The sequence below is a fragment of the Notolepis coatsorum genome (assembly GCF_963971535.1).
Source record: "Notolepis coatsorum genome assembly, chromosome: 2".
NCBI classification, from domain to species: domain Eukaryota; kingdom Metazoa; phylum Chordata; class Actinopteri; order Aulopiformes; family Paralepididae; genus Notolepis; species Notolepis coatsorum.
Genome location: NC_140166.1, coordinates 213,597,419 through 213,624,361, shown reverse-complemented (window position 1 = coordinate 213,624,361; position 26,943 = coordinate 213,597,419). Strand labels below are relative to the sequence as shown.

The window sequence follows — 26,943 nt, the reverse complement described above, 5'->3', positions numbered from 1 at the left end:
ATTGACAATGAGAATGGACAGATAGCAATAATATAAAGTATAGATTTAGCTCTACAAACAGCCTCACGCACAATGAAAGGTTGTTATGATATGCTGGCCGTATAGAGTGGGCCCCGTCTAATCCCAATGGCCCCGAATGTGTTAAGGGCCAATAACGTATATAAGTTTTTGGATCGTTTTTGCTTTTTTCCGATTTTAATATTCTATTCAATGTCACGGACACGTATGTTGCCGTTAAAAGGCATACTGGGACACCGAGGGTGCAGTACCGGCCAGATCCTGCTAGTAGGCAGTATCGAGAGTGCAGTAAATCCTGTTCCAGACCGGGTGTTACTTTTAAACCGCTCCAGTTCTCTAGTACAGGGAAGCCTGGGGCTTCACTCGATCGCATTGAATCGTTTTCGGGACAATCGATGGATATGTTGTGCTGGATTATGTCGTGGACCAGATGGACCAGATGGCGATCAAACAATTGGAATATTCTTTTTGGAATACCCCTGACCACAGGTAAGGGCTATCTGACGTCAATTTCAGCTTGATCCAACAATGTTTTCATACCGATCCAGCTAATCGGCGTGTGTTGTGGTAATAACGAATGCCGTTACTGGCAATCAAAGCATCAGAAATGACCCCTCCCCCCCCTTTCATGCATTCATGATGAGACATAATACCTATTATATACATTTGATTTGGAAATAGTAGCGTGTCCAGGGACGAAACGCCAATGCTTTTAGTAGAATTCACATTGCGCCCTGTAGCCGGCCTCCCAGGAATTAGCCCGGATCATTCCGAAATTATACTTACATTCACCACGGCATGCCGCGCGAACGTATTCATAAAAAAATTATTATTTTTTGCATCTTGGACAGAAGATAGTTAGTATAGTATTGTATCCATATCTATAATATAGAATATAGATATAGCTCTACAAACAAGGTGACGCACAGTGAAAGTATGTAATGGAAACCTGGCCTAGCTAGAGCAAGATGGGGAAAGGCCTCGGCCCTGAATGAGTTAAACAAGAGACGTTTCCACAGCAACAAAGCGAGACACTATTACACATCCAGATACACTAGCCACCAATTAGCAAAAGCATATACGTATCATTGTAGTATCAAACCAGTCAGCAACTGCACAACAAACCAGTGTTTCTCCTACAGGCTTCCTATTAGTGGCAGCTCACCAGAATCATGCCACACTAGCCCACAACAAAGACAACTCAGAAAGGAGCGCTCTGTAGAATTCAAATGTCCACCAGGCAGCAGTAGAGACAAGTTTGTTCCAACTAGCCTCATCCTCTGACCATCACAGGAGGGTGGACGCAAAATGGCTCACAAGTAGTTCAACAAACCAGATGCAGGGGACAGACATTTATTCTCTCTCTCTCACAGAGCAAATAAACACACCTACAATATACTTTTTTTTTTTTTTTTAAACTTTGGCCATCCCGCCGGCTCTTTTTTGCGTTTATCGCATTTTTCTCTGGTCAAGAATGACCGACAGACAGAAACAGGTTGAATGGGGGTACAGATGGGGGGAAGACACTCTGAGAAAGGCACGGCTGCAGTCCGGGAATCGAACTCGCTAAACCCCAGATCCGTGACGAGCACGGTTGTCCCCGGCGCCGAAATAGCGCTCGAGGTACGCGGTGAGCTACTGGAGCTCCCCTCCTCCTACAATATACTTAGCCGCTAATGTTACTGTGAAAGAGAGAGTGAGAGAGAAGGTCACGGTCAAATGTATTTATATAGCACATTTAAAACCAACCGAAGTTGCACCAAAGTGCTTTACAATATAAAAACAGAGAAATACTAAAAATACAAAATACAGTATGTACACAAAATCAAACGCTACAATATATTAAAACAATCACGACACGACCGGGGATGTATAGCTTACCAAGTCTCAAAACGCCAATGAAAACAGGTGAGTCTTTAGCTGTGCAGACCTAATTTGTAGTGGAAGACTGTTCCACAATTTAGTGGCAGCCACCGCAAAAGCTCGGTCACCTTTTGTTTTTAGCCTAGACCTTGGGACATCTAAAAGTAGTTTGTTTGATGACCTCAGTGCTCTAGCTGGGGTGCAACTAGCATGGAGAAGTTCAGCTGCTAGGTACTGAGGGGCCAGACCATTTAATGCCTTAAACACAAAAATCCCAATTTTAAAATCAATCCTGAAGTGAACACCAATATTTATACAGGAGCTCTCTGAACTGATGTCACTATGTGTTACCGGATATGATAAGGTGATCCTAAATGGAGACTTGAACATCCATTTTAATAAGAAAACAGACTCCAAAACTATAGAACTAAAAAATCTACTGGATAGCTTTGACCTAATACAGAATATAACAAATGCAACTCACAGGCTTGGGAATACACTAGACTTAGTTATAACAACAACTGGGCTAAGCATAACAAATATCTCAATAACTGAATTACCTCTCTCCGACCATCACTGTATATTTTTTGATACTCAAATAACCCTTACTAAAACAAAAAAAGAAATCATAGTTAAAAAGAGGCTCCTAAACGACAAGGCTGAATCAAAGTTCATTGATCTTATCAGACTACATGAACCACACAATCATGACAGCTCTCTAAATTAAATGGTAGAAAATCTCAATGATGCAATGTCATCTATATTAAATTCTGTCGCCCCATTAAAAACGAAAAAGAAGAAAACTAGAGCCTCTTCTTCTTTCGTGTAACGTCAGAGGTCCAACTCCGTATCTTGTAGCCATGCCCTTAACTCTGGTCCCACATCAAAGAGGCTGGCTTCCGAGGGTGGTTTGTATAGGGGGCAGATGGTCAGGATGTGGTCAACAGTCTGCTCAGGGTCTCCACACTCACATGCAGCGCTGTCTGCCAGGCCCCACTTCTTTAATGATGCTTTAAAGCGACCAACCCCAGATCTTAATCGGTTCAGCAGAACCCATTGCCGGCGTGGAAGATCGTCTCCTGTGGCGCCATCTCCTGGATCCCAGATGTAGTGGTGGATACGGGTTGGCCCAGCACTCTCCCACTCTCTCTTCCAGGCTGCCGCCAGCCATCCATTTCTGGATAGGTCCTCAGTGGTGGAACGGAGCATCTCTTGTGCCACCTTGTTGTAGGGGTGGCGGGACTTGAGTCTGCTCATAGGTGCTGTTGTTGTTGTGGTGTTGTGTAGGATGTGCCAGTCATGCTTCACTGCCTTCCTTGCTAGGGCGAGAGTGGCAGCCTCTCGTCGTAGGCCAGCTGGTGCGATTCCTGCAAGGACTGGCAGCAGGAAGACGGGTGTAGCCTTCAGGCATCCAGTGATGATCCGGAGGGCGTTGTTAGTAGCCGCATCAACTTTTTTAACGTGTGGGCTTCTGCTCCAGACTGGGGCACAGTACTCCGCTGCCGAGAAGACCAGGGCTTGGGTGGATATCCGAAGGGTCTTGGCAGTGGCTCCCCAGGTTGTACCTGCGAGGCGTCGGATCAGCGCAACCCTTGATGTTGTCTTTGCCCTGACATCTTCGAGGTGTTGTTTGAAAGACAGTGTCCGATCCAGACGCACGCCAAGGTATTTAGGGGCTTGCTGGGACTCCAGACGCTTGTGGTCAGCATATACCTCCAGTTCCCTCTTGGCGTCTCTGTTGCAGAGATGGTATGCTGCTGTAACGGTCTTGCTGGTGCTGAGCTGTAGGCGCCACTTTTGTAGATAGGCTACTAGGATGTCCATGTCTTGGTTAAGACCGTCCTCCAGTGCCTTCCATGTGGGTCTTCTCAGCATGATGGCAAGATCGTCCGCGTAGCCGTACTTTCTGGATGCTGTGACTGGGAGATCGTAGATGTAAATATTAAACAGCATCGGAGAAAGGACTGACCCCTGTGGGACACCGTTCCTCAGTCTTCTGAGCCTGCTGCGCTGGCCATCGCTGGTGTGTAGGACAAAACTGCGGTTAGACAACATCTCCATGATAAACTTCACCATATGCCGATCAGGTATCAGCTTCAGGTGGAGTCCACGGTGCCAGACAGTATCGTACGCGGCAGTCAGGTCCAGGTACACTACCCCAGCTTTCTCATTAGCCTGGAAGCTGTCCTCGATGTCTTGAGACAGTAGTGTTACCTGGTCCACTGTTGATCTACCACGTCGGAAACCGGCCTGTTCCTGTGGGAGCTGTGGGTCAATTACTGGCTCAATGCGGCTATGGATCATTCTTTCCAATATCTTAAATGGAACACAGAGCAGCGAGATGGGTCGATATGCCTTGGGGTCTTCCGCAGGTTTGTTTGGCTTTGGCAGGGCAATGACAGAAGCACGACGCCAGGTCTTGGGGATCTTGCACCTCTGATAGCATGCAGAGAAGAATGCACAGAGCCAGTCAGATGTTGTTGTGCTCTGGTGGGTGATAAACTCCGGGTGGATGTTGTCACGGCCTGGAGATTTGCCCGTCTTGAGCTTACTCATGGCCTCATCGAGTTAATCTGCTGTGAACTCTCCTGAGAGGTTGGAATCTGCACTGGCCACATTGGAGAGGGAAGACACCTCCCCTGTTATCAGGCGGGTAACATCTTTGTCTGCGTCTGGGTAACGACCGTTCTTCAGGAGCTCGGAGGCGATGGCATCTGCAGTGACTGGGCAGCTTGGGGGCTTCGTACATCTGCCTGTACAGACTGCTTACTGGCAATAAATAAATGGATGAGTAAGAACTTCCTGAAACTAAACGAGAACAAAACTGAAATTCTAATTATCGGCTCCAAAACTAAAAAAGAAACATTAATAAAGAACCTGGGGGGACTAACCCCTTGGATCAAATCTGAGGTCACTAGTCTTGGGGTTATCATAGATTCAGAACTGAACTTCAATTCTCATATTAGCAAAGTGACGAAAACATCGTTCTTCCATCTCAGAAATATAGCAAAAGTACGACCATTTATTAATCAGAACGATGCTGAGAAGCTAATTCATGCATTCATATATAGCCGGTTAGACTACTGTAATGCACTTTTCACAGATCTCCCTAAGAAAACCACAGAGAGGCTTCAGCTAATCCAAAACTCTGCAGAAAAAAACTACAGACCCAATTTGTCTGTCAAATTTAAAATCACTATCAAAAGTGACACCAAGGCTTTTGATAAAAGAGCGTTTTTGGCATCGAGCCCTAAAACACCAGCAGAGTTTTTTTAAACAGTCCAGATGCCCATTTGCCCAAACACAATAACCTCCGTCTTACCGTCATTAAGATTGAGGAAGTTTAGGTCCATCCAAGTCTTAATGTCGGTAAGAGCAGCTAGCAGAGGCTCAAGACAATCCTTGCACTTTACTTTTAAAGGAAGGTAGATTTGGACATCATCCGCATAACAGTGAAAAGAAACATTATGCTAACGTAAAATTTAACCTAAGGGCAGCATATATAAAGAAAAGTGTTCCTGGTGTGTCGCCCATCTCACATGTGTGCGTGTGTGTGTTCCTGTGTGTCGCCCATCTCACATGTGTGTTTATGTGCATGACGAATAAAGACTTCTCCCTATCGTTGTGTCCTTGTGGGTTTTGTTATGTGGGCGAGACAAAAAAAAGAATAGAGAATGGACCTGTCTCAAACCCCGCCCTCTTTTCTTGATCCTCCAATCACAACTATCGCTTACCTCGGACAAACTTGGTTTGTCCGAGGTAAGCGACAGTTGTGATTGGAGGATCAAGAAAAGAGGGCGGGGTTTGAGACAGGTCAATTGGGATTTACGAGCACAAGAGTGGCATCAGAAATAAAGACGGGAGGTCTCATAGCCAGCAGTCACTTTCATTCTGTGAAACAGTATTTTTTGCCTTTTTTTAAGCTTTTCAGAATGAGAGAAGTGTTGGACCTTTTTAGCAAACATTAGGGGTGTTGTAAAGGTACATGTATCCGTACCGAACCGTTTCAGTGTGTACCGTACCGAACGAATACAACGGTATGTTAACCACTAACGACCGCCCACCAGGGGCTGTTTTTTTTAACAATCTAATATAATAAAAATAAAAAATCTTTTTACAAGTCGATTATTAATTTCAATATAGAATATTCGTTGACAGCCCTACAAGTACAATTAGTTACTGCACACTACATCACCCCTGAGTGGAACATGGAAAGCCAAACTTTCCCTCACTGTACCGAAAACCCGTACCGAACCTCGACTTCAAAACCGAGGTACAGTATGTACCGAACCGTGGTTTTTGTGTACCGTTACACCCCTAGCAAACATGGTACAATTACACTAGTTTGAGCCGTAACACCTTCAAATGGGATTGTAGTTGAATGAAAAGTTACCTCTCACACCACTAGTAAGTGATGCTAATATGCATTTTAAATGTTCTAAACTAAAGTCACATTTAGGCCAGTATTCATATGTTGCAAACGATAAAAGAAATTCTGTGAAACAGTATCTTTTATGCATTCTGCTAGCATTCTGCATGCTGCTGGCCGTGGAGCTTGTACTGTAGCCCACGGTTCATGGAGCTTGTAGCCCACGGTTCATGGAGCTTGTAGCCTACGGTTCATGGAGCTTGTAGCCCACAGTTCATGGAGCTTGTAGCCCACGGTTCATGGAGCTTGTAGCCTACGGTTCATGGAGCTTGTAGCCCACAGTTCATGGAGCTTGTAACCCACGGTTCATGGAGCTTGTAGCCCACAGTTCATGGAGCTTGTAGCCTACGGTTCATGGAGCTTGTAGCCTACGGTTCATGGAGCTTGTAGCCCACAGTTCATGGAGCTTGTAACCCACGGTTCATGGAGCTTGTAGCCTACGGTTCATGGAGCTTGTAGCCTACGGTTCATAGAGCTTGTAGCCCGCGGTTCATGGATCTTGTAGCCCACAGTTCATGGAGCTTGTAGCCCACAGTTCATGGAGCTTGTAGCCCACGGTTCATGGAGCTTGTAGCCTATGGTTCATGGAGCTAGTAGCCTACGGTTCATGGGTACTGCAGCTGTTGAGCCGCTGGTCAGAGGAGGAGGGGAGAGGAAACGTATCCAAAGAGAGGCCTACTGGATACAGTACCTACAGACAGAGTATCCTGGGAGCTTAAACCAGGAATTGCCATTGTCTTGGTTTTTATGGAATACAGATGGGTACATTAATTCATTCCATCCTTTATTTATCCTTGAAGGAGGCAGTTGAGGTTTCCCTCATTTTACAATGCTATTGAGATTTACAGGCATATTAAAAACAGAAAATCTAAAAAAAAATATATATATATAAGAATTGAGACGAGGAAAAGAAAATCAGCAGATAAATTAGACGTTGAATAAACAGGACAAAAGCAATCAGATCAAACTGAAACAGGGAGATTTGTAATCCTGTTTTTAAACAGTCTATATACTATAGACTCAGACAGCGCTAATAGGCCCCTCCCACTCAGAGGGGACAACATTCCATCGCTCTCCATTGACTTTCTATTGTGTGACGTGCCTCCTTTAGCTCAGCTAGCTCTCCATTGATTGTGTGCCTCCTTGTCATTTAGCTCAGCTAGCAAATATCAGAAAAATACCTCAAATATACTGTGTAGTGGGATGCACTGTGTGGTGGGATGCACTGCCAACAGAGTGAGGAACCCAGAACTACATTTTCAGAAGCTTCTGAATCGAAAAAAAATTTGCCTTTAACACTTTCAGTGCCCAGCAAGGGCGCACATTTAGTGCTTGAATGCCCACCATCCACTTCAATGTTAACGTTAATATCGCCTAATCTATGTTTTAAATTATGTGTCTAATCTGCCCGTCGCTTATCAATGACTCATTTTCCAGTCAACATTGTCAAAGCGGATTGTTTTTTTTTATCGGTTAATTTCCGTTTTATAGCATTTTGAAAAGCCCTCGTTTTCAAGAAGAAAAAAAGAATCCCTGATAAACGCTGATGTACTGAAATATTCTAGAACGTTGTAATTTTTCTGCCTATTTATGAATAGTTTTCAAATAAACGCTAGATTATCGATAGTATATGTGTACGTATATGCACGCTGGTGCCGCAAGCTGTAAATCGATTATCTTATTTCCTGATCACTCGCACAGTCAAAACAGCCATATCACATAATGGGAAAAGCTTATATCTCTGTGAAAATAGGTCTGATTATCCTAAGACTGGTCAAATAGATTCCTTACCTGAGATCAGATGGTATCCAAATGGATTATTCCAATTCCTGATCGCCATTCCAAAAATCGATCCCTTTATTGATCCACCGCGTATACTGTAAAACACATATTACACGCTGTGCTGATGGTCCAGAATGAATCTGATCGGCTCCGGTTACATGCGTGAGAAGTCAAATGTGAATTCCGGAGTTTTTTTTTCTCATCCATTTTCATTGAGTTCAATCCAAAAGGGTGCATTACCATCTGGGAGACGATAGGGGGCGCTTTTTTTCACATCTGAGCGCCTGGCGGGACAGGCTTACCAACGGTAGACTCGGTTGATGAAATATGAATTCAGATCGCTAATAAAAAAGATAAAACGAGAATTCTCGTGATGGGCATTCAACCCGCAGGCTGATAACCCGAGATATCTCGTGATGGGCATTCAAAGTGTTAAGAAGAGAAAAGTTGTGGGAAAAGTATTGGATTATAGGCAATAAGATGTGAAGCATCAGCAGAAATAATGTGAACACTGTGGGATCCTGACACTCAACAGCCTCTATGCCAATGTGTGCAGCAAGTCATGGTGAGCATTAAAGATACAGCAGAAAGCTATAGCCTACAGTATTATGTTTGCCGGTTTCTTAGTTAATAGCTAACATTAGCTTGCTAACAGCTAACTTGCCTCATACCTCTACCTCATTTAGCATTTTGTACATCTTAGTTTTGTATATTTTGTATAGTGTTTGGGCTTTACTCTTACTTGTTTTACTGTATGAAGCACAATCTTGGGAGGCTCATACAGAACCAAGCATTTCACTACAATGTACATGTACCTTATACGTGACAAATAAAACAAATCAAAAGCCTTTTCCTCCCTCCTGAGGTGATTCTAACCTGGATATATTGACAGTATGTTGTTTGTAAGATACCTTCTTCTCTGGTAGTCACAGGGTGCTACAATAATACTTTGACATGCCGATATGTCATGTTTTTAACTATAGCTACAGGGCGGCATTTTGCTGCATATTACTGCACCAAGCGTTTCCCCGCCGGAGGGCGTGGCTTTCAGAGTTTGACTCGTTGCTTCTCTGTAGGATAGTGGGGTATTGATTTTCAGCGAGAGTTGAACACCATTCCAAGAAGCCGGGTCATTGAAACAAAAGTGTGACTTTCCAAGCTCAGTCTACACTCTGGGGACCTTAAGCATAAAAAGTTTGGAGGTCAGATAGGGTTCCAATATAGTATGTAGGTATGAGCTTATTGTTAGTGTGTAAATCAATTGGTCACTTATCTGGTTGTTGCATTAACAGAATGTGGTGCACCTTTTCTTACTGGTATTTCTCTTTCGATTTATATGTATTTTCTATGGAGGATCTGCACACGGGGAGTTTACATTGCCTTTTTATTCTATTTTTATTTGTACTTCTCCACTGTACTATAATTCTGTGACCTGTACCATGTCTTCTACTAACTGCGTTTTAACTAAAAACTATGATCGCGTTTGCAGAGCATGTTTTTCGTCCGGTGAAACACAGAACTGTGATCGTTAGAAAAACACGTTTCGGTAAAATAGACATATACATGTACCTTACCTTAGCCAGAAAGTATTCCAAGAAGAATAATGAATGAATGAATGAATGAATGAATGAATGAATGAATGAATGATGAATAATTCCAAGTGATCGCATCGCCATCGCAATTACCAGTGTATATGCCTATACATGTTTCGATGGTCAGATACGCTTAGGCGACGGAATTTCTAGGCGATCAATGTGAATCTATGTCCCGGCAGGAGGAGTGGCCACTGGCCAAGCAGAAATGAAAGCGAGTGTGATTCAACCCAAGCCATCGCAGTTCAGATACGGACGATACCACCACCTGGTGATAGTCGATCGGCATTGCAGTTCTAATGTGTGGGGATGGTCGAAAATTATGCAGATCGCTCTGGGCAAGTCTGTAGAGCGGGGATCAAAGTAAAAAGATCAAACGATCCAAAAACTCCTTTTTAAGTTTTTGGCACTCAACCGTCTGCGCCAAATAACGACTTTTTACGTTTTTGGCACAGACTGTGTTAATGCCTGCCAGGTTCCTGGGCTACTGTTTAATACGGGGCACACCCACTATTATGTCTGGAAACACTGAGGAAAGCCTCAAGCTGAAACGCTGCCATGCACCATTCAAAATAATTCAAAGTCATTAAAAGTATTGCAGACTTATTTGCGAGTGCCGACGACTTAATTTGCCATTCTTTCGACACCCGTCACACACGTCTCAAGTTGAGCGAGCCGGTTCTCTGGTTTGAGACGACATGTGTGTGTGTGCATCACGCCTGCCCTGCCCTCACCTGTCTGTACAACGCACCGCCACAAATAACGCAACTCAACACAGCCTGCAAGAAACACGAGATGAAACGACAAAAACTTACAAAGAAGAGCCATGCGCACCCATGTCTGCCACCGCGTCTACTGGCCAGGGAGTGTGTGTGTTGTGGAGGAAAGGGAACAGAAAGTATTCGAACAGGAAGAGATGGTGAAAGGCTGATGTGACGTGTCGGGTCTAGTTCACTGCTTTACCATGAATGAGGAAGGAAGAGAGAGAGAGACACACAACCAGACAGACAGACAGACAGACAGGCAGACAGACAGACATGTTGGTGAGTAAGCAAAGATGAGGTGAGCAGTGGTGGAAGAACTACACAGTTCCTTCACTCAAGTAAAAGTAGAAATATCCAGATGAAATAGTACTCTGGTAAAAGTTAATGTCCTCCATTGAAAATGTACCTTAAGTAAAAGTAAAGAAGTATTTGATATTGAATGTAGCGCTCAATCCTCGATCCATTAATAATAATACACTTTATTTATATAGCACCTTTCATAGAAGAATTGTAGCTCAAAGTGCTTCACAGCAGCAGAAAAGACAAAATGAGCACATAAAAGTGCACATCGTTTTTCACATTTGGATCCAAAATCCCAACAGGCCACCTTGTTTATGGTTTGATTCTATGGCAGTTTTAAAATAGACAATAATAAAAAGAGTAAAATAGAATAGACTAGTAATAGACTAGACTAATAAAATAGTGCAATGCAATAAAATAGTTCTGAATTACTGTTTAACAGTTTAAAAACCCACTTTTTACCCACTTTCTTCCCTGTTTGATATCCACAGTTTAAAACCTGACAGTCTTCCTTCCTGTTTGATACCCACTTTGACCCTTCAAACCTCCCTCTCAGGGCGCAGTTCCCTCTCTCAGGGCGCAGTTCCAGGCATGGGTCCTCCCCCGCACAGTTTTTTAAATCCTGCTTGATACCCACACAGTTCAATACCTGACAGTTTAGAACCTGTAATAAAAAGTAATAAAATAGTCAAATAGAATAGACAGAGTAAAATTGTGCAATCTACAGTACAAACAGCAGCATAGTGTATTAAAAGGCTACGGTGAAGAGGTAAGTTGACCATTGACCTCTAAAAGTCATGTGGTGTGTAGTCCAGTTATGCTGCTCTGATTAAAGGTTAAGTTAAAGTGGTATGTGGTCCAGTTATGGTGCTCTGGTTAAAGGTTAAGTTAAAGTGGTATGTGGTCCAGTTATGCTGCTCTGATTAAAGGTTAAGTTAAAGTGGTATGTGGTCCAGTTATGCTGCTCTGATTAAAGGTTAAGTTAAAGTGGTATGTGGTCCAGTTATGGTGCTCTGATTAAAGCTTAAGTTAAAGTGGTATGTGGTCCAGTTATGCTGCTCTGATTACGTCCTCTTGAAGTTGACAGGCTTCAGATTTGAATGTACATAATCTTCATAATTGTTTGTCACGTTTTCTATGCAAAATCTTAGCCTTGTCTCCACTAGCCAGGGTCTAGTCATGCTGTGGCCTCGTCTCCACTAGCCAGGGTCTAGCCATGCTGTGGCCTCGTCCCCACTAGCCAGGGTTTAGCCATGCTGTGGCCTCGTCTCCACTAGCTAGGGTTTAGCCGTGCTGTGGCCTCGTCTCCACTAGCCAGGGTTTAGCCTTGCTGTGGCCTCGTCTCCACTAGTCAGGGTCTAGCTGTGCTGTGGCCTCGTCTCCACTAGTCAGGGTTTAGCCTTGCTGTGGCCTCGTCTCCACTAGTCAGGGTCTAGCTGTGCTGTGGCCTTGTCTCCACTAGTCAGGGTCTAGCTGTGCTGTGGCCTCGTCTCCACTAGCCAGGGTCTAGCCGTGCTGTGGCCTTGTCTCCACTAGTCAGGGTCTAGCCGTGTTGTGGCCGGTCTGGCACACAGTGAGTGTCTCTATTGTCTTTAGAACCTGGTCAAACCTGGCTGGACTGGCTGAGACAGTCACCTTTCATAACCTGGCCGGACCTGAGCCAAAGCCAGCTGGGACTGGTGTATCGTCACGGTTTAGCTTGTTTACCACAGTTGGTGGTGTGAATTCTGAAAGGTTGCGTAGCAACCGGAGAGTTTACAAGAAACGCAGAACATGGAGACACAAACCCAACCATACCATACCGTGCTAGACCATGGGCATGGATAGCGCCAGCCAGGCTTAACATAGCTAATGGAGACACAAACCCAACCATACCATACCATGCTAAACCATGGCTAGCCCCAGCCAGGCTGAATATAGCTAATGGAGACACAAACCCAACCATACCATACCGTGCTGGAACATGGTAATGGAGACAAGAGCATTGCATTGAATGAGAGAGAAAGAATGCATGTGGCTTAGCTATATGTATAATATGTGGCAGATTCACTAAGTCGATTGAAATATCAGCAATGTAATGCAGAGAATCAGGATGTTATCAGCCATTGCCCTTATAAGGTGAAAGCTCAACTTGTCACACCTTTTCACCTACACACACACACACACACACACACACACACACACACACACACACACACACACACACACACACACACACACACACACACACACACACACACACACACACACACACACACACACACACACACACACACACACACACACACACACACACACACACACACACACACACACACACACACACACACACACACACACACACACACACACACACACACACACACACACACACACACACACACACACACACACACACACACACACACACACACACACACACACACACACACACTTAGACTAACTACAAAGCAACTCTTCCCGTCTCGCAGAGCAAGTGGTTTGATGGAGATGCAGCCTTCATTCTTGATGACATCACAAAACAGGAAACAGAAAGCAAACAAAGGTCTCCTCCTCACTTCCTGTGTCTGATTCCTACCGACATCAGCGCGATTGAACCTGGATAACAAACGTTGCTCATTGTCTCGAAGCCATGTGGGTCTATATGAAAGCTCTGCACACAACCAGCCTGTTAGCATGACGCCCCCCGTACCTATTGTTGTTAGGCTAAACTGACTAAACTCTAGTGCAGTGTGTAGAATAACCCCTCATCTGATGCACAAATACAGCCCATTAAGGATATTATGTCAGATCCCAGATCTGTATGAACACCATCTTGATATTTGACAGGCTACTACTACATAGACCCACGGCCACTTCCCTGCTAATTTATGCAGTGGAAGAAAAAATAAATATCCACCCTCCGCCTCTGGCTGCGGGGGCAGAAGGAGGCCGTGTTGAAACGGGGACAAGGCGAGTCCAATCCCTGGGTCTGCTCTCCCAACTCCCTGCCACGCCGTCTGTCACTGTATCAAATGGAACCTACAACCTATAATCAGACCTCTGTATAAACTAACAACCTAACCTATACTCTATCCAAGGTCTTGTGAGTAACCGTTCCTTTTGCTGTAGTTTGCGATCTACTTACTGGAATCGACCTGCGTGCGACTTGTGCTGTGTGTGTAAAAAGGCCTCACCTCTGATGCCGTGGTGAAAAAGCACACCCAGGAAATGATCCTGCTATAATTAGGCTACGTTCACACTGCAGGCAAGAAGTGGCAAGAAGTGGCCCAGATCTTTTTTTCTCTCATATGTGACTCAGATCTGTTTTTTTTTTTGTCACGGCAGTGTGAACAGCACAAATCACATGGAATGTTATCTTTTCAATTCTGATTCGGGACACTTTCACAATGTGGTCCTAAATCAGATACTTTACAGGTCTAGTTTGTCTTGATTAGCTGGCCTCCACTGTATTCAGCTTATGAATTAAACCATAACCTGTGACTTCAGTGTCCTCCATGTTTACGTCCATCATCGTTATTGTTCATTTGCGCATGCGGGTCCAGTTCAGGAGCAGTGACCGGTTCACACTGCCAAACAAAAGAAATCTGAATTGAGCACTAAAAGCTTGCAGTGTGAACGCAGCCTCAGACCGACCTCAAGACGAGACACTCTCCTCTAAAAACGAGTAACGCAACTATTTTGATTCGCTTTTGGTCTAGAAACGAGGCCGACGTCCGTCTTTTACAGGACCGAAAGAAACGTGAGAAAGAAAAAGAAACTGTCATTTAAAAACGTAATGTGGTGAAATAAAACGACAGGATTATCATCCTAACTCCTCCCAAGACTGCAGCCTAATCTCACCATCGACATATCTTTTCTTAGTTTGTGAGTGACCCCTAAAAAACAGAGGGACGCCTGCTGACGGCCCCCCTCCCCCACCCCCAAGGACAACACAGACAAGAAGACGGTGAACTTTTCAGATAATTTCACTTGATTGAAAAATGTAGGAGTGCCATAGACTTCAAATATCCATTAGTTTCATAAGATTATAGCCATTTTTTCACAAGAAACCTCTTCACCCCCCCCCCCCCCCCCCCCCCAAAACCATCTTGCAACCCTTGGGGGGGGGGGGTCCCGGGTTGAGAACCATTCAGCTCCAAGCGATAGAAATCTCACTCACCCTTCTCCTCCCTCTTCTCAGCCTCACAGACGACCAGATCAGCAATAGTCTTCTACAAAAATACCAGGATATGTGTGTCTTTCTCTTTCACTGTGTTTCTCTATCTAGTTTCTACTATTTCCTTATCCCTCGCCCCCCTCTCTCTCTCTCTCTCTCTCTCTCTCTCTTCTCAGGGCAGGTCTTTGCAGGCTGGCTCATTCCTCTTAAGTGGTCCTGGATGCAACAAGTGCAGTCTTGTCCCAGGAGAGTCAAATTCAGGTCCCAGCCCAACGTTAATGTGCATCTTCATACGGTCTGGCGTGACCACATGTGTACCTATGTGTGCGTGCTTATGAGTGTGTGTGTGTGTGTGTGTGTTCACAACCTCAAGGTTATTATAGTTAAAGGTCCCCTCTGTCTTAAAACTAAAACTAAACTAAAACTAGAGTAAAAAAAAAAAAAATGTAACTGTATTGTGTACTTACAAAACCAACTCAAATAAAGTCTTTAAAAATCTTTAGGGTTAGTCTGTGTCAATTTGGTCCAATTTGAAAACTAAATAATTACTAAAACAAATACTGAAATGAATGAAACTAAAATATATTTAAACAATAAAAAAATTATTATAACTAGCTAACCTAAAACTGGAAACTAACTGACACTAAACTGAATTGAAAAACTAAATTAAAAACAAATGAAAAATAAAAACGAACGACAAATACAAAATTATAATAACCCTGAATTACATGTGATTTAGATTAGATTCAAATGTATTGTCATCATACAGCACAAGTACAGTACAACGAAAATAGGTTTGGCATCCAACCAGAGTGCAAATGTAGCAGTAAAGTGCAATAGCAATATACAATGTACAGGTGGTTAAACTGGGTAGAAAATATACAAATTAGTACTACTGAGTGTGGTGCTAATCAGATGTACAGAGTTGTATTATATAAAGACACAGTATGACTACTACTGGCCAGCAGCGTAACTAGTAAGAGTAGGATATGTACAGATATAGATATAATAGGGACTCAAATATAAGGGCCAAAAATATACAGTAAAATGTATACTTATTATTGTAAATTTTACTGTATATTTTGGCTGTATATTTTAGAATGTATATTGTACATATCTCAGAATGTATATCCCTGACTGAATTTTATTTGACTACCTAAATGTTTATGAGCGATCTGTAGTGCTGAATTTCCCTCGGGATCAATAAAGTACTTCTATTCTACAGTATGTATGCAGGTAGCCTACTGTAAGTACAGACAGAGGATAGGTAACTCTGTTGCAGAGTTTAAAACCTTGATCTCCAACCTTTGTCAATCAAGCTGTACGTGTTTTAATGAATTCTTATCCTTACTTGTCCAATTGTTATGATTGCATATGCCGTTTGCTTTTTTTTTTACTCTTAACTCTGTATGTTTTGCTTAACTCTGTATGTTTTGCTTAACTCTGTATGCACACTTGACTCAACACGACTGTAAATGAGGGAAACCTTTCGAGTTTAAATAAAGGTTTGAAATTAAATGAAAAAATATATGCAGTGAGAATAAATAAATAAATATATATATATATATATATATATATACATACAGCATTATAGTACATGCTATCATACAGAGCTAAGGGTTATGTGCAGGTGTACAAGCAAAGCAACTAAGCAAGTATATGAGGGGTGTGTGTGTGTCTGTGTCTGTGTCTGTGTGTGTGTGTGTGTGCGCGTGCGTGCGTAACTGAATTTGGCCAGGTAATAGGTGCTGGGCGGCCAGGCTGAGACACGTCGGGAGTTTAGCTGAATTCCATAGCTGCAGGGCTGCTGGTGCTGGGCGTGTCCCCCCCCCCCCCCCACACACACACATCAAGCCCCTCCTCCTCCCGGCCCCTCCTCAAGCACATTCCCTGTCCCAACAGCACATTCCCCACCAGCCGGGGGCCTCAGGAACAGTTGCAGCCACTGTGTTCTTTCTGCTACCATGTAGCCTAGAGCCAGTGGTTATAGTGTCACTGTGTTCTGCTAGCATGAAGCCTAGAGCCAGTGCTAGTTGGTGAGGAGAGAGAGAGGTGGTTTAGCATTACCGTACCACAGAGGAAATATGTGGCTATTCTGTAGGCCTTCTATCATTACCAATATTTTCTTTTAGGCCTAGTTGTCTTTAGGGCGGGGGGGGGGGGGCACGCTGAATGTCAGAGTTAATTATATCGTTTACACTGCCTATTTTTACTCTTCTACTGTACTATCATTTTTATTGCCTGTATTTACGTATTTCTACTATTACCCTGCCCATACCTGTACCTGCCCTCCCCCACGCTGCTATGATGCCTGAATTTCCCCCAAGGGGATCAATAAAGGAATACCTTATCTGGTGGAAAATTACAAATCAGACCTCTGGCGACTGGCAATTTAAATAATATTCACCAATACAGTTTTGTATTTAATAAGCGCAAGATTAATAGTTCCTTCTGCGTGGCTGCATTCATTTGTGGATGATGCACAATAGTGTGTGAACCTCAATTAGTCACATCACATGACACAATTGTACGACGAGCCAATAGTCAGCTGTGTATTTCTTAGGTCAAGCCCACCCCCTGGTAGACCTGTGAGTCTGTGACCTCACTGTCTTCCGGTGTATTCTAACGGTAACTAGGCTGATAGCTAGGCGTCCGCAAAGACGATTTCAAACTAGAAATGGTAACAACAGCTGAGGTACTCAAAAAAACTGAGCGCCCTCCAACCTAACAAGGCCACTGGCCATGACAACATCCCCTCCAAATTCCTCAGAGACTCAGCAGCCGCCATCACCCCAGTCATTACACACATAATAAACCTCTCCATAAAACAGGGACACAGGGACAAAGACCTCAAAATTGCGGGAGTAACCCCCCTGCACAAAAAGGGCAGCTAATTAGACCCAGGCAACTACCGCCCTGTTTCTATTCTTACCTCCATCTTGAAAGTCATGGAAAATGTATATATATATATATATATATATAGTATACGAACAGGTCGAAAAGTACCTGACGGAAAAAAATCTAATCTTCGAATTCAAATCTGGCTTCAGAACATCCCACTCCACTGACAAATGTCTTCTCTATTTGAACGACCACATCAAACAAGAGGTGGACGCGGGCAAATACTGTGGCATGGTCATGCTGGACTTACAAAAGGCCTTCGACACTGTCAATCACTCCATTATGATTGACAAGCTAAAAGCAATTGGTTTTGATAGTCTATCAGTGAGCTGGATGCAATCCTACCTGGAGGGGAGAGAACAGATGGTGGAGGTAAACGGTACCCTATTCCCCCCCCTCCCAGTGAGCTGTGGTGTTCCACAAGGAAGCCTACTAGGACCGCTACTGTTCCTAATTTATGCAAATGGCATGTCGTCAGCTTGTGACTGCAACTTGTTCCTGTTTGCGGACGACTCAGCCCTGCTGGTCTCTGACAAGAACAAGTTACAGGTTGAAAAAACCCTCAGCTCGGAACTAGGCAAAATCTGCACCTGGCTCGCTGACAACAAACTATCATTACACCTGGGTAAAACAGAGTCCATTCTCTTCGGTTCAAATAACAAACTCAGCAAGGCCGATGGCTTCTCAATTACAGTGGGTGACAATATTGTCACAAGGAAAGATGAAATTACATACCTAGGTTCCATCCTCAGGGGAGGAAACTAACTTTTTGGCTTACCAGCCAACTGGCGAGTATCTGATTTTTTTTAACAGCCAAACAGATTTTTTACCAGACAAAAAAAATCGCTAATTGTGATAATTACTTCTTTGTATGTCAAGCCGCGTCAATGTTGTGTATGCATCTGGGTAGGCACACTGTGCCTTTAAGACAGCACGGTGGTCTTACGACAGTGCTGTGAAGTACCGTCAAGTGTTGTGGTAACGTCAGTTGGGTTGGTGTGCTGTTGTGCACAGTGCACTGGTTGAGCTAGCCCCTTTCGTGACTGCGATGTGCAAGCCAGGGGCTTTTGAGCATGAAATAAAATGTCTAACCTTACGTCGTAGTCCGGTGCTTTTTTGGAAACATTATAGTCATAACAGATACACCTAGCTGGCTGCTTTGAGCACACGGGGCTAACGTTAGCTAGCAAGCAGCTATAGCTAAAACGCTAACTAGAAGCTAACCACTGTATACAGTTCCAGTAGACTAACATTACACCTCTGTGATTTAAATGTGTCCTTAGTAACTTATACTCGAGGGTTGTACTAGGGTTGGATGCAGTTCCCCGTTGGTCAGTCTGTCTGTTTTCCATCTTCTGCTGTGTTTAACGTTATCTGTTTGCGAGTGCTCCTGATGGCTAGCCTAGTACCGCAGGACTTTTATTATTATATGTCCGCGGGTTGGCCAGTACTGCGCAAACGTTTATTAAACATTATATGTCCGCGGGTGGTCTTGTGCAGTGCTCTCGTGGCACTGTCAACTAAAGCGAACACTCAGAAGACGCGCACTGTTTGCCAGTGCAGTGATTGCAGAATGTTTTATTTTTTTGTATACTCGCCAGCAGGGGAGGAAACTAACTTTTTGGCTTACCAGCCAACTGGCGGGTATCTGATTTTTTTTACCAGCCAAACGTAAAAAATACTAGCATTTGGCCAGTAAAGTGGCCTAATTTCCTCCCCTGCATCCTAGAGGCAAATCTTTCCTGTGACAAAATGGCATCCAATGTAATAAAGAAAGTCAACCAACAAACTAGATTCTTGTACCGGATCTCCTCTCTGGTAAACAAGAATACCCTGAAGACTCTGGCAGGAGCACTCATTCAAGGGTACTACGACTATGCTTGCACCTGTAGCGGTGTCCACTTATAGTGCCTATAACATTTACCGTTGGGCGCCAGACAGGGTCAAACCCTGCCAATGAAGATCAAATTACCTTTTGGATTTGATTAATTAGGCCTATAGCTCCGGCATAAGACTGTACCACATAATAAGACAAATAATATAATAATTTGATTAATAGTAGGCCTGGACTAATGGCCAAGTTAAATACTAGGTTAGTTTGCTAACAAAGAAACACTCAGGAGTCATGCTCAATTCAGAGTCAAAATGTCCATGTATTGGATTAAAGTCAAAATCATAAGCAAACATTTTAGAACACAAAACAATTCATTTTCAGACCAGCCTGTGATTAAACTCCCATAAACCAGTCCGTTCACTCAGTTCAGTTCATTTTGTGAACAGGTATAGGCGTTTGCCAATAGTTCCAACTTTCAAGAGTTTGTGATGACCGCAACGCAACTGAATGAATGAAAAAATAGAAAGTCTCTAAAGAAAATGTGTGTGTGTGTGTGCGTGTGCGTGTGCGTGTGCGTGTGTGTGTGTGTGTGTGTGTGATGCGAGAGCAGGGGGAAAAGAGGGGCGTTGGACTTAGGGCTGGAGGTTGCAGAGAGAGAGAGAGAGATGTTTGGCTTGGGGCTGGAGGGGGTAGAGAGAGAGATGTTTGGCTTGGGCTGGAGGGGTAGAGAGAGAGATGTTTGGCTTGGGGCTGGAGGTTGCAGAGAGAGATATAGAGGCGCGTTTGGCCTGGGCTATGTGTCGGTACCAAAGCACCTCAAAGGCGCTAAAAACAAAATTACAAACATCACAAAACAACTGGTCAGACTACTACTTGACCTTACTCCTAGAACCCACCTCACCCCTGCCCACTTTGACAACCTAGGATGGCTTAGAGTAGAAGACAGAGTACAGCAACTTGCAATGGGCCTGGTCTACAAGATACACTACACGACTAAGGTACCCATGTACATGTCAAAATACTTCCCAAAGGTCAGTGAATACCACAACCACAACACCAGAGGGAGCTCCACAAATCATGTTAAACCCAGATTCGGCTCAAACAAGGGACTAAACACGTTTCGCAATTATGCCACATCAATGTGGAACGCCCTACCCACAGCTGTAAAGGAATGTGAATCACTACCCACTTTTAAAACCACTCTCAAGGAGCACCTACGGGAGACTGCAATTCGAAACTGGCCCATGTAAATGTCCTAACCCAACCCCCTCCAATGTACAGTAAATGTCCTAACCCAGTAATACACGAGACCCTCTTCTTGGGACCAAGTAAGGTTTCGTCGATAATCCAATGTACAGTTACCCCCCCCCCCCACCTACCCATCCCACCCACCCAACCACCTCTAATGTACAGTCGCCCCCCCCCACCTACCCAACACCTCCCCCCCACCCCACCTCCTCCAATGTACAGTTTCTTCGTCAAATGTATACTCTCTTTTTCTTTTTTTTACTCTTTTTGTATCACAAACAGTACTGTATTTGTAAATCTGGTATGTCATAAATGTATAGATGTAGCAGTACTGTCTATCTGACTGTATGTCATATATGTTATGATGAATTGAAAATGGGGGACCCTGATGTAAACAAGACGAAAGTCTTTCTCTGGTCTGCATCCCCTTAACAATTGTGTGTATTGAGCTGTACTGTATTGTACCCATTCTGCAATCTGTTAATAACATTTTCAATCAATCAATCAATCAATCAATTCAATCAATCAGCTGAGATAGTTGAGGTAGACGGACTCTATGCTACAGTGAGTTCTTGAGACGAGGAAGCAGATGTAGAGCCTGGGGTTATGCATGGTTGCTAATGCTATAGCCTGGCCTGAACTACCCAGGCTGAGGTACGGGGTTATGCGTGGTTGCTATAGCCTGGCCTAGCCTACCCAGGCTGTGGTACAGGGTTATGTGTGGTTGCTAATATAGCCTGGCCTGACCTACCCAGGCTGAGGTACGGGGTTATGCGTGGTTGCTATAGCCTGGCATGAACTACCCAGGCTGAGGTACGGGGTTATGTATGGTTGCTATAGCCTGGCCTAGCCTACCCAAGCTGAGGTACAGGGTTATGTGTGGTTGCTAATATAGCCTGGCCTGACCTACCCAAGCTGAGGTACAGGGTCTTATACATGGTTGCTATAGCCTGGCCTGGCCTACCCAGGCTGTGGTACAGGGTTATGCGTGGTTGCTAATATAGCCTGGCCTGACCTACCCAGGCTGTGGTATGGGGTTATGCGTGGTTGCTATAGCCTGGCCTGGCCTGGCCTACCCAAGCTGAGGTACAGGGTTATGCGTGGTTGCTATTCTCTCCTCTCCGTCTCTGCATTGTTCATTATTAAACTGAGAATTTTAGAAGTTTTCCATTTGGAATCGTCCTTGTTTTTTCTGTCAATTTCTCTCAACTCATAGACCTTTTCCGGTTAACATTTGTTCCTCAGGAGTTTATTCCATCTTTTTCTACTCTTCTTCATTTCAATTCCCCATTCGCTACTCTCCCTTCTGTCGAGAGCACTTTCTATTCCCTATGTCTAGCGGCCTCCAAGGGAAGCCCACTTCCTCATCCTGGAACTCCCCAGCTCCAGCGGGTCACACGGGCCACGCCGACCAATCAGATGGGAGCAAACAAGGCCCGTCGAGCTGTTTACAGGAAGTGAACAGCAGTCTTTTGTATTCGGCTTCTATAAAAGGAAATACTGAGCAGGACTTCCTGGAGGAAGAAGTGATGCAGGCCCCCCCCTCACTTCCACCACCAACTCAGCTCTCACCTACACCCCCTTTTCATTGACTGACAGACACACAAACATACACACCAACCCCAACCCCCAACACACAAACACACACCCCTCCTGTCCTCAGTATACCGTCTCAAAAGTGATTATAGGTCAAGCAACACACAGTCAGATGCAGACAGTTTATCCTGTTATTCAAACGGCTGCCTTCACCACACTGAGTCAACAGGTCGACAGATGAGATCAGCAGTTCCTCTCTCAAGCCACTACCGCTAAACAGCACAGAACCCCAGAACAGGTAGAAAGTCTAGAGAGTACATGCCTTTACATTCTCTCTGGGCTCAAGTGAATGACTAGTGACTAGATTAAGAAGAAGACATACGTGGGCGGCTAGGTGGTGCAGTGGGCAAGGCGCTCACCACCAATGCAGGAGACGCTGGGTTCGAGCCCAGCTCTCCGCATTGCTATCAGCTTGGCTGGTCGTTCATACTAATACAATTGCCAGTATTAGGGGGGTGGGAAGCTGATGGGTGGGGATCGGACGTTGTGGACAGCGACTCCTACAGGTCGGTTGGTGCGCCTGCGCAGCAGAATCAGGAAGCGACGGGGGCGGCGTGCCCTCCAAACGCAGACCCCCGACGCTGAGAGATTGCGCTGTGCAGGTGAAAAGATGCGACTGCTGCTTCCTCAAGTACCGGAGGGGACACGTGATGTAAGGCTTAGTCCACATTGCAGCCGGCTTGTGGGAGGCATGGCCTAACAGCGTTCGAGACAGGGGAGGGTAGAATTGGACGATACGAAGTTGGGATGGGAGAAAAATAGAAAATGGGAGAAAAAGTAGATAAAAAAAAAGAAGAAGACATACATACATCTACTTCTACCTCATTGTAATGTGCACATTAAAAAAGCAAAGTTTTAGTCCTACAGAAAATACTTACTTATCATGCATGCTGGATGTTATAACAGGTCGTATTAATGTCAAAAGACGAAAGTCTTTCTCTGGTCTGCATCCCCTTAACAATTGTGTGTATTGAGCTGTGCTGTACCCATTCTGCAATCTGTTAATAAAATGTTCAATCAATCAATCAATCAATGTACAGTGTCCCCTCCCCCCCCCCCTCAATGTACAGTGTTACTTGTTTATACAGTATGCCCCCCGCCCCCCCCCCCCCCCCCCCCCCCCCCAACCACCTCCAATGTAAATTACCCAGTATGGTTGTCAATATCCCAATGTACCCAACCCCCCCCACCCAACCTCCAATGTACAGTTTCTACGTCAAATGTATATACTCCCTTTTCTTGACTCCTTCTGTATCACAAACAGTACTGTATTTGCAAATCTGGTATGTCATAAATGTATAGATGTAGCAGTACTGACTATCTGTATGTCATGTATGTCATATATGTCTATATGAATTGAAAATGGGGGACCCTGATGGAAACAAGACAAACGTCTTTCTCAGGTCTGCATCCCCTTAACAATTGTATGTATTGAGCCGTACTGTATTGTACCCATTCTGCAATCTGTTAAATAAAGTTTTCATTCATTCAATCAAAATCAATGACAAAGATGTAGGTTATTATTAGATTTAAATGTGGCCTCTGGACTAAGATCACTCCTCTGGTCTAGATCAAATTAAATCCTCTTCTCCCTCCTGGACCCACACACAACTCGCTGGGACCTCTAGGATTTGACAGTTTTTTGTCTGTCTCCCTTGCTGCACTCTGCCTATCCATGTCATAGAAAATAATGGAAATATATTACAATCAGAATCAATCATGATATTTCTTTCGTTTTTACTTTTGCTCTTAGATTTTTATCTCACACTTTTACTTTTGTTGTTTATATATACACCGTGGCAATGAGGGAAACGTAATTTCAACTTTTTGTATGCCTTGCAGTTAGTTGCACAATAGAACATTTACAAAGTTGACTTTGACGTTTGTATGAGAATGTAAGTACGGCACAATCATTTAGATGATCGTTATTATTATATCATTGCCATAAATGCACTGTTGACAACGAGACGTCGATAGACAGACTCACTCACCACCATCATCATCGTCATAGTTCCGTCTGTCCCTTCATCATACTTTCTTGAATGAACAAAAACTCAAACTCACCAGCTGCACTCACAAAAAATATCCCGTCAAAACTCCGCCCCACTTCTGCCGATCCTCCCGTTGTTGTTAAACCGTGATTTGGTGCTGATAATATTTACACATATCCGACGTTGTAATAAGAAAATATTCTCCTTTTTCCATCAACTCGTTTATGACAGTTTGGTCAGTGTCCTGGTTCTTGGGACCGGGGGGGGAGAGAGCCATGGAAAGAACGTGTGACTTTTCCCCGTAGTCTATGTTTGCGAAGACGCTCTCTGATTGGCTAGCCACGTACAGCGAAGACCCTCTCTGATTGGTTTAGCGCCGAATGGTCTCTTCCGCCTTGTACATTCTCTGCTTCAAAGTGGTTATGCTTTGGCCCTCTTTCGAAGTGGGTTAGGGTTAAGGTTTTCGAAGTGGGTTAGGGTTAAGGTTAAGGGTTACGGTTAGGGTTAAGGTTAAGGTTAAGGGAGTAGGGTTAGGGAACAACGTATCAATTGTTGTTGAATATGCGGAAAAGACCATTCGGCGCTAAACCAATCAGAGAGGGTCTTCGCTGGACGCGGCTAGCCAATCAGAGAGCGTCTTCGTACACATATGCTACGGAAAGAAATCATGCGGAAAGAACCGGGAGGAGCGGAAACGGAACGTCGTGTAGCCCCTCCCCGAATCGGAACCCTGTTGTTTCTGTTGCGCTCATTGGTCAGAAATTGGACCGACATCAAGCCGGCTTTAGTAAGGGATTCTTCTTCCGGGCAGAAATGGTCTAACATTTTCAAAATAAAGATCCCCCACTGCAATTCGATTTTAAAAATGTTTTCCTGCATGAAAGGTTGCTGAAGCAGTTGAAAGAGCATATTGATTGATTGGTAAATATATGTCAAATAATAACACATGTGTATTTAATATAATATATACATGACATTATATATACTGTATATTATGTACACCCCAGTCATTAGCCTATATCAGATTCAGATGTATTTGCTATGCAACAAGTACAATGGGAATCTTAAGCTTGTGTTTTCTCCACAGCTTAATTAATAAAGAAATAAAAAGCAACAATTAACAGAATACATTTTTTATTTATTTATATACAATAAACTGTCTCTGCGGTCGTATGTGCAATAACATAAGTACAAATAAATACAAGTAAATAAAAATAAGTACACATTAAAGATAATTGCACATTATATTGATGCACAAGGGCGCAGTAAAGTGGCTGAGCATTGTAGCAGCATTTGAGTCCAGTAATGAGTGGATTAACTGTTCATCAGGCGTACTGCCTGTGGGTAGCAACTGTTCTTGTATCGGTTTGTGTTTGTTCATTATGCTGCGGTACCGGCGACCGGATCGCAGGGGGGAAGAACAGCTGGGTGTCCCGGGTGGTTGTGGTCCTGGATGATGGAGATGACTTTGTTACGACACCTGGACTCATGGGGCAGTCAACACCCCATGATATTTTCTTTGCGGTCCTCATGACCCTCTGGATGGCTTTCTTATCCCGAGTGGTGGTGTTGCCATACCACACGGTGATACAGCTCGTCAGTACGCTCTCTACGGTGCCTCGGTGGAAGTTCACAAGCCATTGCGTGCTTATGCCACACTTCCTGAGGCACTGCAGGGGGGTAGAGGCACTGGTGGGGCTTCTTGAGCATGACCTCCGTGTTGTTGGTCCACCTTAGGTCATCGGAGATCCGGAGTCCTAGGAACCGGAAGCAACAAACTGAAATTTGCTACCTTCACCAATAGTACCCAGCTGCAGCTCCGGAGACCAGCGCTTACAAGCCCCGCACATACAAGCCCGCACATAGCAACCCCTCGCTTCCATTGGCTGATTTTGGTCACGTGATTTTGGGTCACGTTGCACTGCGGGATTGATTGATTGATTGATTGAAAACTTTATTAACAGATTGCCGTATGATTTGGGTCACGTTGCACTGCGGGATTGATTGATTGATTGATTGATTGATTCATTGATTCATTGATTCATTGATTGATTGATTGAAAACTTTATTAACAGATTGATTGATTGATTGAAAACTTTATTAACAGATTGCCGAATGGGTACACGTGACCACAGGCCCTGATTGATTGATTGAAAACTTTATTAACAGATTGTAGAATGGGTACACGTGACCTGACCGATTGATTGATTGATTGATTGATTGATTGATTGAAAACTTTATTAACAGATTGCAGAATGGGTACAGTGACCGATTGATTGATTGATTGATTGATTGATTGATTGATTGATTGATTGATTGATTGAAAACTTTATTAACAGATTGCAGAATGCAGTACAGCTCAATACACACAATTGTTAAGGGGATGCAGACCATGCAGTACTGTTACATTTGTGACATACAGTAAATATATACAAGGGGGAGGGAACTGTACATTTATGATGAATT

At 44.0% G+C, this 26,943-nt stretch overlaps 1 protein-coding gene across 7 annotated transcripts in view; it reads right to left on the bottom strand.

The window, feature by feature from the left end:
- Positions 1 to 24,747, bottom strand: part of LOC311223255 (serine/threonine-protein kinase PAK 2-like) — a 52,589-nt gene extending 27,842 nt beyond the window's left edge. For 3 of the 7 annotated variants that reach the window (XM_084308027.1, XM_084308032.1, XM_084308033.1), the window contains exon 1: positions 24,551 to 24,747. The gene's annotated coding sequence lies outside the window, so the exon portion shown is untranslated. Of the gene's footprint in view, positions 1 to 10,499; positions 10,629 to 14,910; positions 15,068 to 24,477 lie in introns of those variants that run through there. The other 4 variants (XM_084308029.1, XM_084308031.1, XM_084308028.1 and 1 more) reach the window with 4 other exon arrangements.
- Positions 24,748 to 26,943: the final 2,196 nt, after the last annotated feature.